The sequence below is a fragment of the Lactuca virosa genome, chromosome 5 (genome assembly GCF_052849685.1).
Source record: "Lactuca virosa cultivar CGN04683 chromosome 5, Lactuca_virosa_CGN04683_v6, whole genome shotgun sequence".
In the NCBI taxonomy this organism is placed as follows: domain Eukaryota; kingdom Viridiplantae; phylum Streptophyta; class Magnoliopsida; order Asterales; family Asteraceae; genus Lactuca; species Lactuca virosa.
This window is the reverse complement of record NC_136430.1, coordinates 229,017,040-229,029,380: the sequence shown is the minus strand read 5'-3', so window position 1 is coordinate 229,029,380 and position 12,341 is coordinate 229,017,040.

Genomic DNA, 12,341 nt, shown 5'->3' with positions numbered 1-12,341 from the left:
AAAAATAATATTCTATAAAAAACTATAATAATTTCTTTAAAAACAAAAACAATGTTTTTTATTTTAAATAACTAAAATCATAGAAACTAACAATGTTCATCAAAGAAATTTTAAAAACATTAGATTTTTGAAACCAAATTAAAATAATTAAGAGTTTCGAAATACGTTATTTTAAATAACTTACAACAACAATAGTTAAAAGTAAAACTATATACAAAATTTATATTGTTGTCTTTAAAAACAAAAACAATGTTTGATGTTTTAAATAATTACAATGACACAAATTAAAATCTTAAGCAAATAAACTTTTTAAAATTAATTAAGCATAACAACAACTATAAATATCATTAAATCATATATTATATTTAATTTTATTCATAAGTAACCTGCAGGTAGACGTCATTAAGACACTTAGGACTATACAATTTTAAAAGATATCTACATTAACGTATAATTCAAAACAAAGAATGTTTATACCAACTTATTATAAGATTTATTATATAAAAGCTAATAACAATGTTATTGATATATTTAAAAAACATATATTTGTAAAAATTTCAAATATATTGTTGTATTCTGCGCAACGCACGAGTATTCGCCTCGTACTATATTATAAAGGAAACATTTTTTCTTTCACCACATTCATTTGAAACTCTCATGCATTTTTTCTTTCACCACATTCATTTGAAACTCCCATAACTTTTCAATTTCTTTCTAATAATGATTATAAATTGGTTAATAAGGTTAAATAAATATCAAACTTAAAGTGTAATCGTCAATAAACTAAATTTCCATATTAAAAAATATCTTTACTTCTACAAATAAAGTTATGCTTTTTAACTTTTAACATATTATACTTAATTTATTAATTTTAATATATTGTTGGATGTAAACCATTATCATTTTAAAGCTATAAGTTTTGAACAATTTGTATAAAATACTTAAATTATTAATTTAAATATCATATTACATGGTCAACTTAAATATAAATTTTAGTTTAACTTAAAAAACCCAAAAAAATATTTTGTAAATAATTAAAAGTGATAAATTGCAATGTCTTTCTAATAATGATTATAATTTGGTTAATAAGGTTAAATAAATATCAAACCTAAAATGTAACCATAAATAAAATAAATTTCAATATTAAAATAATACATTTACTTCTACTTATAAATTTATAACTTTAACTTAATTTTAACATATTATACTTACTTATTAAATTTATTATGTTATTGTATGTAAACCATTATCAGATTAAAGCTACAACCTTTGAACAGTTTGGACAAAATACTTAAATTGTTAATTTAAATATAACATTACAGTGTCAACTTAAATATAAATTTCATTTCCACAAAAACACAATGAATGTTTTGTGAATAGTTAAAAGTGATAAATTGTAGTGCTAAATGCAAAAACTAAATTGTAGTCTCAATTTAACTAAAATATTCTCTAAAGATATTTTTATAATCGTCAAAAGTTTTCAAATAAGTAGTTTAAAATAACTTATATTAACAATAGTTAAAAATAACTCTATATAAATGATTATATTGTTACCTTTAAAATAAAAAACAATGTTTGGTGTTTTAAATAATTATAATGATAGAAATTAAAATGTTAAACAAATAAATTTTAAAAAATTAATTAACAATAACAACAAATATAAATAACATTATACCATATATTATATTTTTTTTATGAGTAACACGCAGGTAGAACTCATTTAAATGATTGACATTATGCAGTTATAATAAATGTATATATTATCATATAATTCAAAATAGTCAATATATTATATCAATTTAGTATACCAATTATTATATCAAATTTAACAACAATGTTATTGTTATATTTAAAAAAACATATATTTATAAAGATTTCAACTATATAAGTCTTTCTGCGCAACGCGCGAGCATTCGCCTAGTATACTTATAAATGAAGCATTTTTCCTTTCACCACATTCATTTGAAACTTCCATTCATTTTTCCTTTCACCACATCATTTGAAACTCTCATGACTTTTCAATTTCTTTCTAATAATAATTACAATTTGGTTAATTAGGATAAATAAATATCAAACCTAAAGTGTAATCATATATAAACTAAATTTCAATATTAAAATAATATCTTTACTTCTACTTTTAAAGTTATGTTTTTTAATTTTTAACGTATTATACTTAAATTTATTAGTTTTAATATATTGTTGGATGTAAACCATTATCAGTTTAAAGCTACAACTTTTGAACAATTAGCCTAAAATACTTAAATTATTAATTTAAATATAACATTACATTGTCAACTTAAATATAAATTTTAGTTGAACTTAAACAACCTAAAGAATATTTTATAAATAGTTAAAAGTGATAAATTGTTAAGTCTTTCTAATAATGATTATAAGTTGATTAATAAAGTTAAATAAATATCAAACATAAAGTGTAATCATAGATAAACTAAATTTCAATATTAAAATAATATATTTAATTCTATTTATAAAGTCATGTCTTTAACTTTTAATATATTATACTTAATTTATTAGATTTAATATGTTGTTTTATGTAAACCATTATCAGTTTAAAGCTACAAGTTTTGAACAGTTTGGACAAAATACTTAAACTATTAATTTAAATATAACATTACACTGTCAACTTAAATATAATTTCCAGTTCCACTTAAAAAACCAAAGAATATTTTGTTAATAGTTAAAAGTGATAAATTGTAGTGATAAATGCAAAAACTAAATTGTAGTCTCAATTTAACTAAAATATTTCCTAAATATATTTTTATAATCGTTAAAAGTTTTCAAATAAGTAGCTTAAAATAACTTACAATAATAGTAGTTAAAAATAACTCAATATAAATGATTATATTGTTACCTTTAAAATCAAAAAAATAATTTTTGGTGTTTTAAATAATGATAATGATAGAAATTAAAACATTAAGAAAATAAATTTTAAAAAATTAATTAAAAATAACAACAACTATAAATAATATTAAACCATATATTATATTTAACTTTATTCATGTATAACTCACGAGTAGAAGTCATTCAAACGATTGAGATTATGAAGTTATAATAGATGTATATATTATCATATAATTCAAAATAATCAATATATTATATCAATTTAATATACAAATTATTATATCAAATTTAACAACGACGTTATTGTTATAATTTAAAAAAAACATATATTTGTAAAGACTTCAACTATATAGGTGTTTCTGCGCATTACAATGTCATCTAAATATAAATTTCAGTTCCACTTAAAAAATCAAAGACTATTTTGTAAATAGTTAAAAGTGATAAATTGTAGTGATAAATGCAAAAATTAATTTGTAATCTCAATTTAACTAAAATATTATATAAAATTATTTTTATAATCGTTAAAAGTTTCCAAATAAGTAGCTTAAAATAACTTATATTAACAATAGTTAAAAATAACTCTATATAAATGATTATATTGTTACCTTTAAAATCAAAAAGTAATGTTTGATGTTTTAAATAATTATAATGATAGAAATTAAAACATTAAGCAAATAAATTTTAAAAAATTAATTAACAATAACAACAACTATAAATAACATTAAACCATATATTATATTTAATTTTATTCATGTGTAACTTGTTGGTAGAAGTCATTCAAACGATTGAGATTATGAAGTTATAATAGATGTATATATATATATATATATATATATATATATATATATATATATATATATATATATATATATATATATGTATATTATCATATAATTCAAAATAATCAATATATTATATCAATTTAGTATACAAATTATTATATCAAATTTAACAACAAAGTTAATGTTATATTTAAAAAAACATATATTTGTAAATACTTCAATTATATAGGTATTTATGTGCAACGCGCGGACATTCGCCTAGTTTCTGATACAAGACTGTTAGAAAAATTTATTGAGCATTAATGTGTTTTTTTTTTAAATTTTCCAACTTAAAAAAGTTTTTTTATATTTAAATTTCAGTTTATTTAGCAGCTTGTATATTTTAAAAAAGAAACAAATTCTTTTTCTTTGCAGAGGCGTTTGGTCTACCTTTTATTTTGCAGTTGTTGTCCGCGACTACAAATATTTTACCTTTTAAAAAACAAACAACAACTTTTGTGTATAGAAAACCTTAGATTGCATTTAGTTAAAGAAAATCAGTTTTCTTTTTCAGTTTTCATTTTTCAGAAAGATAAAATAAGTTTTCATTAGAAAATTTAGAAATCACGTTTAGTTAAAACTAATTCAATTTTCATTTTCGGTTTTAGAAAATTAGAAAACGTGCTTAAATGTGTACTTTTATAAATGTTTTCGTTTTTAGAAAATAGTGGTGGTGACAGGGTCGTATCGTGGTGATGGATGTGGTGGTGGTAGTGATGGGAGTGTGGGTGGGGTGTGTAGGGGTGGTAGTGACGGTGACTGTAATGCCCACAGATCCATGCTAGTCAATTTAGAGATAATAAGCGCTAAAAATAACTTTTTGATAGAAGATTATTTAGCATAAATAATCTTAACCAAAGTTATAGTATATGCTACAAGGATTTCGTGCATATAAAGAACGTTAAAATCCGAATTATAACGAAAAAGTTATGACCCGTAAAAGTTTCGCGATTAAACCCGCACGGCTCCGCGTATCGTATAAAAAGTGAATTTTTGACAAAATACTTTTTAGCCTTATAGATCTAAATGAAATTCGTAGTATACATTAAACCGAGAGTGTGCATATAGAGAACATCCAAATCTGACTTCATTTGAGGAAGTTATGATTTTTCTAAGATTCGGTGTAGTAGTACACAGCTTGTAAAATCGAATTTTGGATCGATCAATTATTAGCCAACACAATCTAAACGAGAATTAAAGGTCTCATTAATAGGAGCTCAATGATATAAAGACATTCGAAAACAGACGTCAGATGACAAGGTTATGAATTTTTAACGGACTTTTAATTGTCTAAGTCTGTTAAAATATAACTTTAAAAATAAAGTCAAAATTAGCTGACGGAGTCTAAACGAAAGTTGTAGATCATGTTGCTACCTACGCGTGGATATATAGAAAGTCAAAAACAGAGCTCGTATTCGAAAGTTACGGAATTTAGAAGATATTTAATTTTTGGGTTAAGCTCCGGAAGTGACACGTGGCAAGATCTAGGCCGCACCTTCTTCCCCACGGCTTTGCACAAGATCACGACATGTGGCATGAGTACGCCCAGCGTAGCTATATGTATGCCCCGCGTACTAATTACGCCCAGCGTATGCTTGCAAACGCTCCGCATACACGGCTGCTGGCATCCTATAAATAAGTAATGTTTTCACTCTTTTTCTCACATCTTTCTAACCCATTCGCTCTCAAACACCCCCAAACCCTCTAAGACTTTCCCTAGCACCTCCTAGGTGTTAGTAGCGAGTCCCGGAGAGCCAGAAGGCCCCGAGAAGAAGAGCTTTCGGCTCAGAAGTTCTACCCGAGCAAAGCCCGGTCCTCGCTAAACCCCCAGTAAGTGAGTTATGCTTACCAGACTTTAAGTATAACTTATGTTTAAGTTCATTATCGTTATTATGAACCTATAAACAAGATTTATCAGTGATTTAAAGTCATTATACTAACTGATCTACTTACGGGGATGATGTCTAGGTTGTGATTTAGTGAGGTGTTTAAAGTAGGATTTCCAAATAGATATGAATCCTACCTGGTTGTTCCTTACTTGATATATCATGAAAGTAGACATTGAGTTAATGATGAATCTAGACTAATAATTAGTCGAAATAAATATTAGACAAAAAAATTAGTAATAATGATACTAGGTTTCGTCAAAGGAAAAGACAATTGTTAGAAGCGGAGCGCTGCCCGAATTTCAAGTCGTCAGTTTAACAAGTGAATGCATAGTTACTTTCATCTTACACATAGATATGAAATATTTATACATGATATATGTGCTTATTATCTGTGTTCCTGATATCTATGCTAGAAGCACAATTAATACAGTTCTTACTTGATTTAAATTGTATGATTATTTTTATACCTATAAATATATTGGGTAAAGATGGGTAGATGAAAGATAATATGGATGAAAGATGATATAGATAATGAGAGGTGAAAGATGATGAGAAACATTGACTTTGAAGTTGATCTAGTTGTTGGATTAGTGTCTAAGTCCATAACTATAATTGGTATGTACTTGACCCGACTCGGCATGGTCCATTTGGGTTGCATGGCATCGGAACATTTGGATAGACCGTTTGTGAGGAGAAGACATTTTGTGACATATTAATATATTATAAGTTCTAATATATTAATATGAAATCATGTTATTTAATTAGTATTGATCAAGAATTAATTTGGACTTAATTTAGTGATAAAAAAGAGACTAATTAAATATATGGGGATTGATTGTGTAAATCATTCATTCTTATATATGTGGGCTTATGATCCAAGACTCCCTTATGTTGGGTTTAACCCATGTGGTGACCCATGGATACTCCATGGAGGTTAAAACCCATGGAGCATAAGGAATGGGTAAAGTCATGGGTTACATGGAGTAACCCTAATGTGCACACTATATAAGGATCCCTTTAGCTCAAGAAATTGACACAAGTGATACATATGTGAGGGCTAGTCAATTTGAGCTTGGAGTGTCTTATTCTCATGGTTATTCCAAGAGTTCATGATGTTGTGTGAACCATTTGAGGTGTCACACTTGGGGCACTAGGCTCTCAAGCTTCATGGAGTCAAGCAACAACAACAAGGTATGTATTCTATCTATTTTATTACCCTAGTATCAATGTTTTGGTATGCTAGTTAGGATAATACCTTGGATATTCATATTTTCATGTATAATAGAGAAAAACATAGATCCAAGGTATTTAGGGTTGCATGTACACTTAGGAGTGTTAGAATGCTCAAAAACCAACAGTGGTATCAGAGCCAAGGCTTGTTTTCAATTATACTTGATGCAAAGTGCTGAAAAATTCTGAAAAAGTCGATTGTTGGGCTGTCTGGGCACTGGACTCGCCAAGTCCACTGATGAACTCACCGAGTCCATGAAGAAAATCATCCTACTCGTCGAGTAGGTTCATACACTCGACGAGTAGGAGCCCCAGACAGCATATTTTCGAGTTTTTTTTGGCTAGAAATGGACTAGGAACATTACCCTAAGCTGTTTTTGAACTTATAAACTTGTTTTTGATGTGGTAATGTTCATGCTAATCCAATTTCAAAGATAATTGTCAATAGATTCATATTTTGTATTAGTTTAAAAGTTATGCTAATTACATGGAAAAGTTTCATGTGAATTATCTTTGTTCATATGAGTTGTTTAGATTAATAGAAAAGTTAATTGATTATGTGTTTTCAATCTATTTTAATCTAAGAGTTGATTCTAAAATGTGTTTGTGTAACTTGTCCTCAAGTTATATGAAAAGTCACATTTAAGATTCATAAAACTCATAAATATTTCCATAGGTTATGAATAAAGAAAAGTCACATTCTTTAATGGTTTAAAGTCTTCCATAACTTGTCCTCAAGTTATGGAACTTGAAGAGTTTGTTGAATTAAAACTACTTTAAACACATAAGTTATGGAATTGAAAAGTTTTTGAATAGTTCAAAACTTTCCCTCAAGTTTTGGAATTTGAAAAGTTTTCTTTCATGAATACTTTAATTCCAAATTAAGTCCTTAGGATTTTAAAAAGTTAAAATTCATCCCTTATCCTTTATAATATTATAAGTTAATAATATACATATATATATATATATATATATATATATATATATATATATATATATATATGTATAAGAGCAAGTCGTCTTACCGTTAGTAGGCCTCATTCACGAAGCTGGTCTATAAGGGGGGTATAAGGTTACTGCCTATAAAATGGCAGTTTAATGGGTGTCCACTCTCACCCACCGCTTCCTTGACTGGTGGAGGGTCGTTAGCCGAACGGGTAGGACAAGGACTATAATTCTCCCTTTCATTAAAAGTATTAATGATAAATACTAAGTAACTAAACACTTATAAATTCCCAATCTTAGTTACTTAGGAAAATGTGAATAAGGTGCTAACCCATGAAAATACACTTTGTACTTTGCTTAAGTCGGTTAGTGGAGCGTGTGTGGTTAGCCGGCACACTAGCTTGATTTAACAAGGTAGGCAAAGGGTTTCTTAAAGTTTATCATAGGCCGGTGGAGCATGTGTGGTTAACCGACACATCGGTTGGGTGATAAACATTTAAGAGTACCAAGTAATTTGCATGGTTACTTCACACCTTGTTTTGTGATCCTCGGCATCCCAGTCACAAAACTTGAAGGGCACACTCGAGATTGAAACATGCCATTGAAAAGTTCAATGAATCTCAAAAGATCTAGGAGTTTCAAATCCAATTAAAACCTAATAAATCATTTCGTTTAACTTGGTGGAAATTGGTGAATCGTCATTCACCTACCTTCAAATATTTTATAGCTTGGATTACAGCATCCCTCTTCCAAGTTATGAAATAGTTTGTTGGGTCCTAGCCTTAATATTTCAAATTGGGTGTTATATTAAGGACTTTGAATCAACTATCTTGAATATCTCCCAAAAGATGTCTAGCTCAGACATCTATGATCTTCCCAAATCTCTTGGAACTTCACTTCCTCCACCTCCTCCAATTATTCTCCCTAACCCACAAGTTCTTGAAAAGTTTAAGGTCACTCAAGCCCTATTGGCAAGCAAAGTCTATGCGTGATCACTTCTTGGAGATAAAGTCACATATTGACAAGCCGGGAGAGTTGGGTGTCAAAGTCTTAAGAGAGTTGGATGTTCCATCACTTTCTAAGTCACATAGTGAGTTCCTTTGGGACTACTATGAAATAGACTATGACATGACCCTTAATGATCTTATCTATTTGCTAGGTGCTACTGAATCAGAAATGATTTAAGGACTAGTAAAGCAAATTTGATTAGAAGATCAACTTCCCAAACCTTCAATGGACATTGACAATGGTAACATTGGATACCCAGTAAAAGCTTTCTCTTCCCAATGGAAAGGGATCGGCCATAGTCAACTTGGTTGACCAAATGGTAAAGAGAATGGCTAAGTCTGAGAAAGTCCTACCAAAGGGGCCATATGTGTCTATTTCCAAAGGAAGGGGCATTGATTGCGAAGCTGCCTATTTACCTGAAAGATCATAAGGTTGATCAAGTCAAGAAGTTTAACTCAACCTCAGATAAAGTCCACTATCTAACTCTGTGAAGTTTCTATTCTGAGATTCTTGTTACATGATGTGACTGGGTCACATGTTGATGTATTAAGAATCAAAGAAAAGTGAAGAAACTTAAAGGAAGTATATGCTGATTCTGATTGCGAAGATGGATCTCGATCGCATGGTTCGATGATCAGACTTTTGAGCTACTGCTTAAGAGTTATGATAAATTGCTTAGGAATAAGTAACAACATAGTTTTCATATGCATCTACCTTGTAAGGATAAGTTTTTCCGCAAGTTTTAAATAAAAGGAAAAAGTTTGATTTTATTTATTTTAAGTATCCTTACAATGGCATTTGTGAAAAATAGTTATTTATATGATTCCATTGATAGCAATATTGGAAAAATGGACTTGATTCTGTCGTTTGTGGTAGTGTCATAATTTACCAAATAAAGAAAGATTTTCATCACCCAAGGTTTCAGTTGGATAGAAACTTGGAAATCATGCATGTTATATAGTATGATGAATGAGAATTTTCATCTTTGGAAAATTAAGATTAACTCCTTGCTCACATGTATATGTGAGTCAAGTGAAGGACTAAGGGATCAAGTGCACATTCTGGTGCACTGATCAAGTCCACCACAAAAGATCGATAAGACTATTTGTCATGATTTACTAAAGTTTAGTAAATATGATTATACTTACAAGTTTAAGTGTAATTCAGAAACATTGAAAAAGTTTTGATGTATGGAAGAACGAATTGAGAAGAATCAAATCAGGCAGAAAGATAAAAGTTTCTCAAATCTGAAAAGATGGGAGAGTACTTTAGTATCAGGTTTTATGATCATCTTAATGATTAAGAAACCATATCACAATTGGTCTTCTAAGGACATCTTAGTGCATTCTTATGGCTAAGAAGAGGAGTCATGAATTGTTGAAATGGTTAAATCAAGAAGATGAGTCATACTTCGTTCCAAAACAAGTCTTAGAGTCATACTCCAAGATTGTAACTTGAGAGACACATCTTTAAGAAGGTTTATAACACTTGTCAAATGTAAGAGTAAAATGTGTTCTACTCTTGTACATTTGAAATTGGTAAGTTGTGATGTTTTGGATAAAACAAAGACCAACTAAGGCCAATTGTGTGAAGTGTTTGTCTTGATTAGAATCCACACTATCTCTTGAATATTTGACAAGAAAGTTTTATATGTCAAAAGGACAGTGGGAGTCTAAAAGATTCTGAAGGTATTTCAAGAACTAATCAAGAGTAAAAACCTGTATTTCATCACTAGCACATGACTAGAGGTTTATAACCTATTGTGTTGACATTTCTGTGCCCATTCCAGTAAAGTTGGCTATACATTTGAGTTCTACAAGTTCTCAATTGTTTGCATAACAACATGGAAACAATGGCAGGCCCTTGTGCTGCCAGGTGGCAAGAAATTAAGATTGAGTTCGGTCCTTATGAGTTTGGATTTGTCACTAACCTTGTCTTGTGATTATGGTTTGACAAATTCACATGGATAGGAACACATACACCATAAAATCTAAGGGTCATAAGGTTTCTCTCCGATTCATGAAAATGATGATGAGGAAATGATTTCACTAAGTAGATTTTAAGTAGATAGCAATTGTGATATTTGCATTCTCAAAGTCGTTAGTGGAGCGCGCATGGTTAACCGACACACTAACATGGACTTGTGAGAAATGGCAAAAGGTCTAAACAATTGAGACTATGATTACGGCATCCCTTTTCATAGTTCTGAAATTATTTAGACACGCCTTTGAGCTATCTAAGATAAGGTGTATGATTTTGATAAAGTCTTATCAAAGCAATCTTGGATCAGAAATCTGAACTTTGGTAAGAAAGTCAATAAAGTATTGATTTCTAGAAGTCCAACTGATTTCTGAGTACATGTCAAAGCTAGTGGGAGCATAAGTATTATGCTAATAATCATCAGGTTAGTGGGAGCATGATAATTATGATAAGTATTGCAAGTTAGCAATATTAATTATAGAAAACAAAAGTTTAAATTCCAGAAGTTGCAGGGGTTGAAAAAGTTGTTTTGCTATAATTAAGGGAGAGGAAATAATACTTCATTTCATTTCTAAAAGCTTAGATTGAGGTTTTAATCATCTTTAGTCAAGGATATATATATATATATATATATATATATATATATATATATATATATATATATATATATGGATTTTGTGCTGGAATGGCTCAACATAAGGACATTCTATATATGGGTCCATTATTTGCGTTCTAAAATTCGATTATGATTACGACATCCCTTTTCATAATCTGAATTATGAGAACTTGGCAAATAGACATAGAAATACTATAGCAAAAAGACTGGTCTACTATCATGTGTTTATGTGAGACATCATGAATCGTGTCCCATATGCTTCAGATATAGGATCGATTGCATGTGCTATGATATTCATCCTTTCTAAATTTTCCAAATGCTCAGGGCATTAAGAGGGGAAAAGTCTAGAATTGGATATGACTAAACTGACTAAGCAATTGTCGAGAACAATCTAAGGTTTATCAAAGATTGGTTGCTCAGGGACAGTTGGAAGTATAGTGTTAAATTTCAGAGAGGACCATTTTGACATATTCTGAAAAGAGGCAACTCTTGTTCAGAAGTGACAGTCAAAACGGGAATATGCAAATGATTCCATAGATGGAAGTTATTCAACTTGTGTAAGATTAGAAAAACTTAATGCAAGAAGGATGTTTCCATGGAGTTGATCTCCACTGGAATACTCTGTAATGTCTGTGGACAAGTCTTTGTGACTTTGGGCATAATCATTACAAGAGGATCAAGGCATATAAGTTTAAAATCTAACAGATTTCGGTAAATGATAGGAATTTGGAATTCTTACATTTTCGATAAGGATTTGGGAGTGTGAAAAGAGAATCATTGAAATTATGTTCAATCGATCAAGTTCACAAAGTAAGGATCATAGACAAACATAGAGTGCTTACTTGGTGTGGCAAAGCTATTGTTTAGAAGAACATAGTGTACATGCTTGGAGCATAGGACAACTAGTGTTTTTAATTCAAGTATAAAGTTGATAAAAACCGAAACAATGAATAATGAGTAATCAGTATGGTGATAAATAAAAAGTGTTCTATT